We start from the raw sequence: 13,243 nt of genomic DNA, 5'->3' as shown, positions 1-13,243 counted from the left end.
GCTCAAATGAACATGTTAATTGTATGCCATCTACATAAACACACATTAACCTTCATTTTCTTTCATCAGCCTCAGCTGATGTACAAGTCATCTGAAACACTTCACTTAATCATGCTTTCGCTTCAGCAGATATTCAAACTAAGTATCAACGACGTTAGTCACATCAATGCTTTTGTATCCATCCTGTTTAGAAGGTTTTCAGAGGGCTATGGATTTTCTGTTGTTGTAGCTGCATAAATTAATGTTGTAACAATGAATGACACCTCCCTTATGACTTCATTCATTTAGTTTTTTTTTTTTTTGTAAAATTAATAGATAGGGATGTAGTCTCTTCTGTTGCAGAGATTTCAAGAATTGCGACAGAGATGTTGATAGGATAAATATATCAACAGTTTAATTTCTTTACTGTGAACATGAGAAGTTTCAGGTGAAAAACTTCCCAAGCTACTGTTAAGTCCCCAAAAGATAACCAGAGATCACCTCAACAATATGCTCAAATTTACATCAATTTTATCTAAAGAAAATGCACATATAAGATGCTCAGGATGTTCATTGGGATATTATATCAACATACTTACTCCTACACATATGGATTAGAACAAATATACACCTGCATCTGAATACAACTAGATTTGTCCATATATGTAAATATACATGCATGCAGATATGCAAATATAAAACTGTGCAGACTATTATACACAGAGTTATACATAGACATATAAATATATTTACAGAATAATTAGACACATACACATATATAAGTGTTTTTATGAGTGGTTTATGTAGGAATTACTTAATCTCTAGGTTCTGAAGAAATAAGAAAGATTACAAGTAAGATGGCAGATTATGTTAGTTTATGAAAATAGATTAACTTATTAAACAAGTAAGGCTGTGGGAGATAAGGTGGTACAACATAGGTGCTTATATACTGGTGAGAATAAATTGAAAGTGGCATTTCATGAATGGAAACATATACAACACAAGGGATACATGCTACTCTATATTCTATAGAGGAAAATGCAGAAGTTGATGCATATATGCTATAGTTTTTGAAGTTGCAGCTTGTGTAAAGATTAAGAGTTATCTGGACACATATAGCATACTTGATAAATTAATTAGTCGTAACTCAGTTGGGTTAAGATTTGTATCAGATCTCATAATTACTAAATATTAATAAATACTATCAGAAATTAAACTGTCAGGCAGTCTGCTTCTCTCTCACTCACTCTCTCCCTCCTTCTCCCCCTTTCTCTCTCTCTCTCTCCCCCTCTTTCTCTTCCTTTCTCTCTCTCCCTCTCACATGTATGCCTCCATGCAAGGAATATATGTGTGTGTGTGTGTGTTTGTATATACACACACACATGTAAGGCCCAAGCATGACTGTAGACACAAGCATGGTTATGTATGCAACATTGGGTGGTTTAGAAGTTCATTTCCCAACCACATGGTCCTATGTTCAATTCCACTGCACAACATCTTGAGCATGTGTCTCCTACTAAAACCATGGGTCAGCCAAAAGCTTGTGAGTGGATTTAGTGGACAGAAACTGACAGAGTGTGTGTATATGTCTAACAGCTTATATATATTTGTGTGTGTGTGCGTGTACATATATATGCATATATATATATACACTCACACACAGTGTTCTAACAAAGAAGAGTTGTAGTATTAATCAGTCTAAAGTGAGCAAATATTTGAGTTGTATGTTGTAATGGAATCATTCAATAACAAAGACAGTCAACTAATCTTCAGTCTTTATATATTCTATTATCCTTAAAATCATATCTGCCAACGTACCATGAGGAACATCTACAAAGACATAACATAATTAATTAAACATTTATGAACTTCAATTATAAGGGAATATTTACCTTTTCCTACCAATATTGGTAGTCAATTAAATCAATGACAAACTGGTATTGTCTCAAACAATTTCTGATGCTTTTGTGATCATGATGCCATCACAACATTCAGTACATGTTATGTAGTAGCATGTGGGCCCCACTGACTCTGAGAGCTAATGGAGTGCAAGCACCTTGCAGGACCTCTTATATTGGAAAGCTAGACTGATATGGCTGACCTCTTCCTAAAGATAAAAATGGGTTTGCATAAGGCCAACATCCCTACCTAGACGAAAGCAAAGTAACAAAAATAGGCAGAGGCATGGCTGAGAGGTAAGAAGATTGCTTCCCAACCATGTGGTTCTGGATCCAACTCACTGCATGGCACTTAGAGCAAGTGTCTTCTATTATTGCCTTGGGCTGACCAAAGCTTTGTGAGTGGATTAAGTAGACAGAAACTGAAAGACGCCTATCATATATATATATATATTAGATAATAAAACGAATGGTTTACACTTGGTAACTTACTGGTAAAGCACAGTCACTTTCACATGTCGGTTATGTATATGGTAAATGAAAGACGGAAGATGGAATATACGAGAATTTATTATTTATCACAACGATCATTTTGACACATCTAGCAGCAATCCCTCACAAGTGGGACACTTAACTACTGGTTCAGGAGCATCCAGCAGTGCAGATGGGTCTCATCAGGTGATAAACAGATACACCGCATTAAGATAACAGTGCCGTAATGTATCTTCTCATTTCGTAGAAAGAAAAACAGCAAAAGAAAGGAAATATCTTCATTTACATAGAAGATGAAAACTAAAATCACACATGCAAAAAAGAAATGAACATGCAATACAACAAGAAAAAGTATTAAAAATAACCGTTAACAAATATGGATGTATAAACATCCTTGCACAAGCTGCATGGCATGTGTACACTCCCACATGCAAGCATCTGCAAATATGTAAGCATATGCACACATGTGGTTTGGGGCACTCACAATCACAGAGTGAGTTAAATAGTTACTTGGTGTTTATAAGAATGGGGAGGTTAAAGCTAAACTTAATTCATCCATACCTTAAAGTAAATTATGTTAACGGTTACTCAAATTCATTCCCACTGCATTGTGTAAAAGTACATTTATATGCATGCAGGCATCTTGAGAGTCTTTCAGAAATTCTATTAATGATCTTCTCATTGGTCCACAGAATAGACAGGGGTTCCTTGGAACAGAGTGGGCATCTCTTGGAAATGATACTGTATGGTTTCACGTGCCTTACTATGGACCAAGTTATGTTGTACTTAATTATGGATTCTCTTGAAGCTGGCGACATGGTTACGATAACAATTCTTAAATAAATCAGCCATCTGCCCAATGTAAACATACAGCTCCCTCCTTGTGTGCATGGTACATTTATATACAAGATTTGTACTCATAAAGGGGTTCATCAATGGGCATTTTGATTTATCTTTGTATAAGCATTTGTCATATTTATTTGTATATATGGCAGTTCCAACTCCATTTTCCGATATTACATGTAGCTATATCATAAGCATTTGTACTATTACAATTTTGGTCATAATTGGTGCTTTACATTGTGGTTTACATCTCCTTTGTTGGTATTTATATGCATAGGTCCACTAGATCCAGTAGGTGGGTTATTGAACCTTTGTCGCATTTTACCATTGTTTATGCGGTGCATAAGCTGCTCTAAATTAGCAGAGTTAGCATAGGATACCTTCATGGTGTGCCAATTAAAAATAGCATAATATTGATTAGATCTAGGAAAACATTTATCCAAAGTGGCAAAAAATTTTCCAGTAATCTTGGCTGAAACATGCAAACCGAAAATTAGGTTGAACCAGAGGACATCATGATTCCTATATCTGTTGTTTGGATTAATGCATCTAGTGTGTTGTACAGGATTGGAACAATTTACAGTGTTTCAAGCAGCTGGATTACTATGTTGCATGTGTCTATGAGTTTTCGTTGGTAGTTCATTGTCTTGACCAATTCTTCCTGGCCAGTATTCTCTATCTGAGTGAGTTCTCATACCGTGATGTTGTGATGGTGTACAATGTGCATTACTAGTGGAGGAATTACCAGTGTTGGGTATGCCTGCTTCTTGTATATATTCAATTTTTTCATGCTACCCAGCCCTAGCTAAAGCTGCATTATAATAAGTTGCATGTGATATGAAAATTTTATTATTAGCGGATAATCTAGAAATTCTTGTAGAAATATTCTTAATTAGTCCCCATATTATCAAGAGTGGATGGTTGGATGCTATATTCATGTGCTTAATATGATCATTTGCTTTATGAAATGGTTCAAATAATCCAGTATCAAGACAGAAAGTAGTATGAAGAAAATTTACACTGTGATGCTAGATGTGTCAAAACAATTATTGTGATAAATAATAAATTCTTGTATATTCCATCTTCTGACTTTCATTTACTATATATTTTATACATACATACAAACGTGTGTGTGTGTCTTTGTGTTGGTGTTTGTCCCCCACCACCATTTGATAACCAATGTTCGTGTGTTTTATGTCCCTGTAACTTAGCCATTCAGCAAAAAAAGACTGATAGAATAAATCCCAGGCTTAAAAAGAAAATAAGTAGTAAGGTCAATTCATTCAACTAAAAATTCTTCAAAGCAGTGTCCCAGCATGGCCACAGTCTAATGATTGAAACAAGTAAAAGATAAAAGAATTCAAAACCAACAAGACCTGGGAGAGGAAAAGCCAGTCTAGAATTGAGAACACTGGTGAAAAGTCATTGATAGTTCATGCTTCATATGGAGTGAAGGGCTTGATAAGTAATGGTCATGATGAGTTTCAATAAACTACAGAGGTCCAACACTTAACTATGAAGAAGGTGGTGAGTTGGCAGAATCATTAGCACACTGGGCAAAATGCTTAGTAGCATTTCAGCTGTCTTATGTTCTGAGTTCAAATTCTGCCAAGGTCATCTTTGGCTTTGATCCTTTGGGGGGGGGGGTCGATAAAAATAGGTACCAGTTGAGCACTGGAGTTAGTGTAATAGCCTTATTGCCCCTCCCCTGAAATTACTGGCCCTGTGCCAAAATTTGAAACCAAAACTATGAATTCAAATGTGCTAATTGGATTAGAAGTGAATATCCACCTGTATACAATGTCAGTTTATTACATGTCATGTTCTTACAAGAACTGCTAGAAATTTCGCTTGGTTAAGTGAACAGAGAATGTCTCTACTCAGACACAGAAGGAGACTTATAGCTAATCATTATCCAACATCCTTAGTGATTTCACTTCATTCTACTACAACAATAGACAGCATTAATACTTGCAATCTGATATGTTGAAGAAAGACAACAATACATCTGTCGGACACTTATTTAATTTTGTCATGATTAATTGTAATATATTTTTCTCATAAATTTAATATAATAGCAAAGCAAGAATGTATCAAAATTAGATTTTAAAATATCTAATAAAATTAAGGAATTAAAAAACAAGACAAAATGAAAAAGTGAGAAAATGTCTCATAACCTATATATACTTATTGTTTTATCTTACTTGAAAATAAAATTTGGAAAGTTTTTTTAATTAGTTTTTTTTTTTTTCTTTTGACTGTTTCAAAATAAAATCTATAATATCTAAATCAAAGAGTTATGATATGAATACTGATGTAATATTTAAGGAAAGAAATATTTTTAATCTAGGAAAGGGTGTTAAACTTTGACCAAATATGATTAAACACTTTCACCTATTACCATGTTGTATTCTACAATATTCAGATAACAATACTGACTTACATTCCAAGTAGTGAAACCATCTTCTAAAAACCATACTTAGAAGGATAGAATTGTAATCATTTTCCCATTTTCTTTTGACATGTTTGGGTCAATTGCTCATCTACAGCTTGAAAATGGGAATTGGGCCAAGAATATCAATCACAAATTATTCAATATTAATTCTTAATATATCTCACTGATAACTTTTGGAACTCCTTTCCAGTGCATTGTCTCCATGAAACAGTTTTTCTTTTAAGTGTTAAGAAATTATATTTTATTTTGTCTTTTGTAAAACACAACTCCAGCTTGTCTTAAAGTCATGCTAATCAGCAAAACCTAAGTCTTTGTAGACTTTTCCTAATGTAAGTAATTTACAATGAAGAATTATTTTTAATCAATTTCATTCCCAAATGTTCATTTTACTCTATGGATATTTTGTTTTGCTTTTTTCTATTATGGGGGAAAAAGTTATAGAAGTGGCTGAAGAAAATCTCTTACTTCATTATTTAGACTAAAAATTTTGTTAGATACTAGTGTAAATTTCATTTTTAAAAATGGAGGAAAATAGACACAGGCATGGGTGTATAGTTAAGAAGTTTGTCTCACAACCATGTGATTTAGGTTTCAATTCTATTGCCTAAAAAAATAAAATAATAGGGACAAGATGACAACAGTGGGGACGCCCAAACTTTATAGGTTTGTCAAACAGGACTGATCTGGAGTTAAATAACAACTCTAACCAGGTAACATGCTTACCCTATCTGCTTGTAATTCTTTTGTGTTTATATCAATAAAGTCTAAATTGTTTAAGAATCAAATTGTTTTATTAGTAAATCTAAATGTTTTTGTTCACATCTTTGAACTAAATGGATTCTTGCAATTTTAAACATAGCAGAGAAAAAACAAGATCTTATCTGTTAATGAGTTTCAACTGAGCAGGGTTGTTTTGTTGTCTTCTTTTTTTATTTCAAATTCATAATGTTTAAAATGTATATAGTTTTAATGATGTAGATAATTCATTATTTGTCAATACATTACAATGATAATATAAATAAGAGACAGTTGTTACCTACTGTGGAAAGACAGTAAAAGAAAGCAGGTTGGTTCCAAGTTATCAGAGAAGGAAAGGTGAAGGAAGAGGAAGCTGACAAGGAGGAAGAGAAGGAGGGGGACAGATGTGATAATTCAGTTATCTTGCTCCCAACCAAAGGAAAAGAGGAGTTACACATGTGCAATGACTCTGGAGGACAGTGAAACATCTATCTTAAAGACACAGGCCTAAGGTCATGAGATTAATGTTCCTTTTTGTTTTTTCTCTAAACATTTCCTGTTAGTATATAGTCTTTATTGAAAACAACATAACAATACTACTACTACTACTACTACTACTACTAATAATAATAATAATATGATGATGATGATGATGATGATGATGATGATGATGATAAATGATAATACAGCCACCAGATTGAATATGTAAAATGTTCATCAAATAGATATGTTTTATTCTGTGCAGTATCAGATGTTTTAGAAAATAGAATATATTTTTTGGTACGAACTGGAAAAATAATATAAATCAGAGTAAATCATATATATATATATATATATATATATAAAATAAAGTCACTGGTGGTATATACTGATATAAAATATATGTAACAGAATCAAAGTTGAATGTAAACTACTTTATCATGTTAGCAGTCTATAGATTTTGTAAGTCCTTGGTAACAATTTTTTTAGGTTTTACCTAACATTTCTTCTTCAATGCTTGCACACACACACACAGTTTCAAATAGAAAGGTAATGGAATGATAAAGAAAGGAAAGAAATTTCACCATTATTTTTCACATCAATGCAAACTTTATTTGAACAGTTCTAAAAATTTCAAGAGTAATTTCCAATACGGTATAAGAAGGGAACATGAGACTATCTTTTCGGCAAGTGTTTAGGCCCCCCCCCCCAAGTTAACCACTATCGTGTAGAACATCATTAAAGTTGTTCAAGCAATGACCATCTCATTTTGTTTTTTGATAGTCACAATATATCTAGGACTACATTGTTCAATATTCTTTTATCTTTTATTTCTTTCAGTTGTTAGACTACAACCATGCTGGGGCACTGCCTTGGAGAATTTTTAGTCAAATGAATCAACCCCAGTACTTAAATTTTGTTAAACCTGGTACTTATTTTATAGGGCTCTTTTACCAAACTGCTAAGTTACAAGGGTGTAAACACACCAACACCAGTTGTCAAGCAATGGTGGTGGGGAAAATACAAAGACAAACAAACACACACACACACATATATATATCAACATCATTTAATGCCCGCTTTCCATGCTGGCATGGGTTAAACAGTTTGACTTGAATCGACAAGCTGGATAGCTGCACCATGATCCAGCCTGACTTTGGCATGGTTTCTATAGCTGGATACGTTTCCTAATGCTAATCACTCCAAGAGTGTAGTGGATGACTTTTTTGCGTCACCGGCATGGGTGCTTATACATGTCACAGGCACAGATGCTGTTATGTGTCACCAGCACTGAACACAACTAGGATATCATTTGGTTTGATAGGTCTTCTCAAGTACAGCAAATCACCAAAAGGCTACGGTCACTTGTCATCATCTCCGTGAGACCCCACATTGAAATATCAAGCTTCATCGCCACATCCCATGTCTTCCTGGGTCTACCTCCTCTACAGGTTCCCTCCACAAAGATTGGCATTTCTTTATGTAGCTGTCCTCATCTATATGCATCACATGACCATACCAGTGCAGACATCTCTCTTGTACACCACATCTGATGTCTCTTATGCCCAATTATTCTCTCTAGACATTCACACTCAGTTATACATGTACACTGACATTGCACATCCAGTTGAGCATACCAGATTAATTACTTTCAAGCCTTTACATGCCCTCGTGATCACAGCCTATGTTTCACTGTTGTAGAATATGGCTGTTCACACACAGGCCTCAAATAATCAGGTCTTCAACTCTGAGGGAAAGGCCTTTTGTTGCCAACAAAGGTAGCAGCTCTCTGAACTTTGCCCAATCTATTCTTTTTCTAGCAGCTATGCTCTCAGAGCATCCACTTCCACAGCTGACTTGGCCACCTAGATAACAAAAGCTATCAACTACTTCCAGATATCCCCCATGACATCTGATGGAGTCTGTTTATTGTACTTGTGCATCTGCCACATGCAAAGACTACTTTCCCTGTTAACCTTCCTCTGATATTGCTGCACCTCTTATATGTCCATAGCTTGCACCAGGTAAACCATATGGAGTTTCTACCTACACCTTTTCTACATATCAAGCACTGCTCATATGTGTGAGCAGTGTACCATTCCAGATATGCTAGCTAAAATATTCATAATATACAGCTATGGTTCTCAACTATTTTTTACCTATGGACCTCTTCAATTCCTATTTTACTCTACTTGACCCCCTATAGCCATTTGATATTTAGATAAAATCCTGTAAATATTTTCATAACTGAATATTATTAGGAATTGTATAAAGAAAAATTGTTGAAATATTTTGAGCATTGTAGAAATACAAACAATTTTACTGCATGTAAATTTTTAAAACAAAATCTTATATGGACCCCTAAGGGCCATATATACCCTGGCTGAGAACCACTAATATACAGTATATTTGTATTTTGCAAAAAATCAAGCAGCTGAAAGTTCTGGTGATGATGAGGAAACTCAGCTTAGCTGCCTGTCTTGGCATGACATGTTACTAGAGATAGCATGTTGTAAACATGGTACAACATTGTAGGTTTATTCTTTTACATTAAAGTATAGCTGCATTTGTACAGGGCCTTGTATTTTGGGGACATTGAATGATACTAGATTGTCAGGCTTGACATGGATGTAGGTTTTAGACCTCGTGAGTCAGACTGGCTGTTCCTGTGCATCTTCCTCACCATCTTCCAGGGCAACACCTTTTCCATTTTTTGTCTTCTGGGACCATAATGGTCTGAATTACTTGAAACTGAGAGAATGTAAGTTTTAGAAGTTTCCATTCATAGCAGTTGTCACAAACTAAAACTGCACAAAGGACAGTGTCTAATGTATGCAAAACGTGAAGGGTGAGTGTAAGGAAGTGTTGTTTGGATTGAATGAGACTGGAAGTAGCAATAAGTTAGTTGTAAAAGTTAAGAAGGAGGATGGGACAGATTGCAAACATTTTATGTCAACAATTAGTACTATAAGTGTAATTAGTATTATAATTGAATGGAGCGGAGAGTGCATTTCAAGATTCATGGGTTGTTTATAAATGTTATCATTATTGTTGATATGCTCAAAGTAAGAAAACTGATGAAAGGATTAGATTAAATGTTCTTCTGAAGGAGTCAGTTACACATAACCACACTGTTACTTATAACTAAAATAAACAGAAGCCAAAGAGGGCCTTCATAAAAAGTAGTTTTATCTCCCATATCTAATTATATTTAAAAAAAGGACACACTAGAGAATGTACTCATAAATACAAAATATAAAAAAGACAAATATGAGATGGTCATGGCTAGAAAGTCTTTGATCATAGGTTTGCTCAGTCAGGACTGTCTTGGAGCTAAATATTAACAAAATAAGAGTTTGTTTTAAAACAGTGATTATCAAGCATTTTTTTTTTTTAATCTATGGACCCCTTTGTTTAATATTTTATTCTGGTGGTCTTCTATAGCCACTCTGTGTTTAAAAACTAGCTTTATATATACTGCATTCAAAATTTCTATTTTAATAAACCTAGCTATTTCTTGCAAGTAAATACATCTGAAGCAAATTTTTTCCATGGGCCCTTAAAATACTATTGTGGATTCTCAGTTTACTATTTTGCTTGCATAGATCCCTAAAATCCTTATATGGTCCCCCCAAAGGTCATACAGACCCCAGTTGAGAACCACTGCCTTAAAGGAATAATAAAGGCCTTAACATGAGTGACAGATCATACAATGATCATTGAAATATAATATCCCCGAACATAATATAATAATAGTATATATATTTAAAGTTTGTTTTATAAAATAGCAGCAACCATGAGTTTAGATGACACTTCATTATACTTTATATAAATAAAGACATAAACTAAGTGTAAAACAGGAAAAAAAGTGTCAATAATAATCCTCACAGAATCTAATATCTGTGAAAAGGGATGACTTCAGAAATAGGTTTGTATGGGAAAAATGTATAAAAGATAGAAGTGTATAAAAGTGGGTGTCAAGATAAAGATTAAAAGCTAAGCTAGTTCTAAAAGTAAAGGAACCTTGAATTTAAATAAAAATTAATATCCTAACAACAGAAGTTGCTAATTAGATACTTCTGATTTATACTAAATATTTTAAAATTCATTTTATATCTGTACTTTAACAATAGCAAGTGTTTTTAATTCAAGCACAAGACCAGCAATTTTTGAAAGAAGGAGATTAGTCAATATTAATAACACCAGTTCTCGACTGGTATTTTATTTTATCAATCTCAAAAAGATGGATGAAGAAAAATATCATACGTACAAATTGTAGCAGAACATTGATAGTAATAAAGAAAGGCACAATAATTGGAAATGTGCAGTTTGTTATCTTCAGATAAACAACAGAAGTCTTTCTTCTCTTCAGCAAGCTCTTCTGTATATCATTTGTTTTATCAACTTACTATGTCACCAAATAGCAGTCTCTATGTTATAATATTACAAATAATCTGTCTTTGAAAGCAAGAATTCTTTGAATGAACTTGCAAATGATATGTAAATAAAAGAAAACATTCTTATAACCACTATGTTGACTAGTTTCCAGTGCTGTGTAAACCCTTATACAACAAGACAGAATAATTCCTCTTATCTTGTTTTGGGGTTGTTGTTTTTTGTACTCTAAGGTTAATTGTTTAACAGCTCAAACGTCATTTCTAACTAATATACATTTTACTGTTTGTTCCCCTGCACCATCCCAGCCTTGTCATGAATTGAATGGGTGTGTAACAATGGTCTTTCTTCATATCAACTTTGTAGCTTCTTTGATCTACAGCAAATACCCTCCATCATCAAACTTATGATACTTTTCCACCCTAACATACATTTATAATCTATTTTCTTTTTTTTTCTTTATCTTTTATTTGTTTCAGTTATTGGACTGTGGCCATGCTGGGGCACCACCTTGAAGAATTTTAATCAAATGTATCAACTCCAGGGCTTGTTTTTTAAAGACTGGTATTTATTCTATTAGTCTATTTTGCCAAATCGCTAAGTTAAAGGGACATAAACACACCGGCACTGGTTGCCATTTGGGAGAGGGGGGGGGGACATGGACACAAAGACAAACACACACATATATGCATATATACAATTTTTTTTTCATTTTCTATCAACCAAATCCACTCACAAGGCTTTGGTTGACTTGAGGTGATAGCAGAAGACCTTGCCCAAGATGCCAAACAGTTGGAATGAACCAGGAACCATGTGGTTGGGAAGCAAGCTTTATACCACACAGCCATGCTAGCACATATTAGCCAAAAGTTCTCTTGTAATCAACTCTTCTCGTAAATGAATGCTGCACATCTAATATGATTTAGACACAAATTAAAATATTCCTTAAATTTTCATTTTAACTGGTCCCCCACCACTTTTCTTAACCAGACTAATTTGAAATCACTTAAAGACAGAACAACAGCACTCCAACTTTTATATACTCATACCTATAATTATTTAGGGAGTTTCTTTCCTCAATATTCCCCCAATTCTTCTTTCGTTTTTTTTTTTTTTGCCTCTCTGCAAAAGACTCTTAACATTTTTCTTTCTTTCTTTCTCTTTTTTTTCAAGACATTAGGAAATATTAAAAGAGACATGACAAATTATGTTTCAGAATTTCAAGCAAACAACTATTGATTTTTCTGCAGCTAGGAGTGATGCTTGAGAATTGGTTTCTATTTTATGTTAAACAGTCTTAGACTTAAATTATTATGACTTGTAATTTATTTTATCATACTTTTCTTTCTCCATTTTATATTAACCAACTTCAAAAAATAGGATTTCAACTGCTCTAGCTTAAGACCATGTTCTTTTTCAGAATGTAGTCTAAAGAATATCAAAGGGGAGATGGGAGAAACTGCATGTAACATCAGAGCTTTCAATGAATGATAGCAAAATCAAAGTTTAGACAGAAGAAGGTTCTTCTCACAGTCGATGCTTCAAACATATTTTGAATAAAGGGAGGAGTATACATTGAATCCCAAATCAACATTAATGGAAAGAGAATATTACATCACTTGCAAGAGGGGATTAAACCACTTTCCTGTTCTCTAGAAATAGATAAACAGATTAATGACTTGATTTACATAAGTGTATATAAGTGTATATAATGAATGAACAACAAGCACCACCACCACCACCTCATGGGCTTCTTACATAGTATATATACATATATAAATATATATATATACACACACACACACGCGCGCACACACACACACACACACACACACACACATACACACACTTTATTATTATCATCAAAGCTGCAAAAACATCTCAAAAATATCAGTATAAACTGCTACTCAGAGATTCACGTTCACGTTCAGCAGGAATGGGAATGTGAAACTCTGAGTAGCAG

At 33.9% G+C, this 13,243-nt stretch overlaps 1 protein-coding gene across 3 annotated transcripts in view; it reads right to left on the bottom strand.

The window, feature by feature from the left end:
- The window catches only part of LOC115232474 (probable 28S ribosomal protein S16, mitochondrial), a 369,401-nt gene that overhangs the window by 66,239 nt on the left and 289,919 nt on the right, over window positions 1-13,243 (bottom strand). Inside the window, exon 1 of one of the 3 annotated variants that reach the window (XM_036500358.1) lies at window positions 504-525. The exons of the other annotated variants lie outside the window; for them this stretch is intronic. The gene's annotated coding sequence lies outside the window, so the exon portion shown is untranslated. Of the gene's footprint in view, window positions 1-503; window positions 526-13,243 lie in introns of those variants that run through there. 3 annotated transcript variants of the gene reach the window in all.

Source organism: Octopus sinensis, linkage group LG2 (genome assembly GCF_006345805.1).
Source record: "Octopus sinensis linkage group LG2, ASM634580v1, whole genome shotgun sequence".
Lineage (NCBI taxonomy): Eukaryota > Metazoa > Mollusca > Cephalopoda > Octopoda > Octopodidae > Octopus > Octopus sinensis.
The sequence above is the reverse complement of the archived record's forward strand: the minus strand, read 5'-3'. Positions and strand labels throughout refer to the sequence as shown.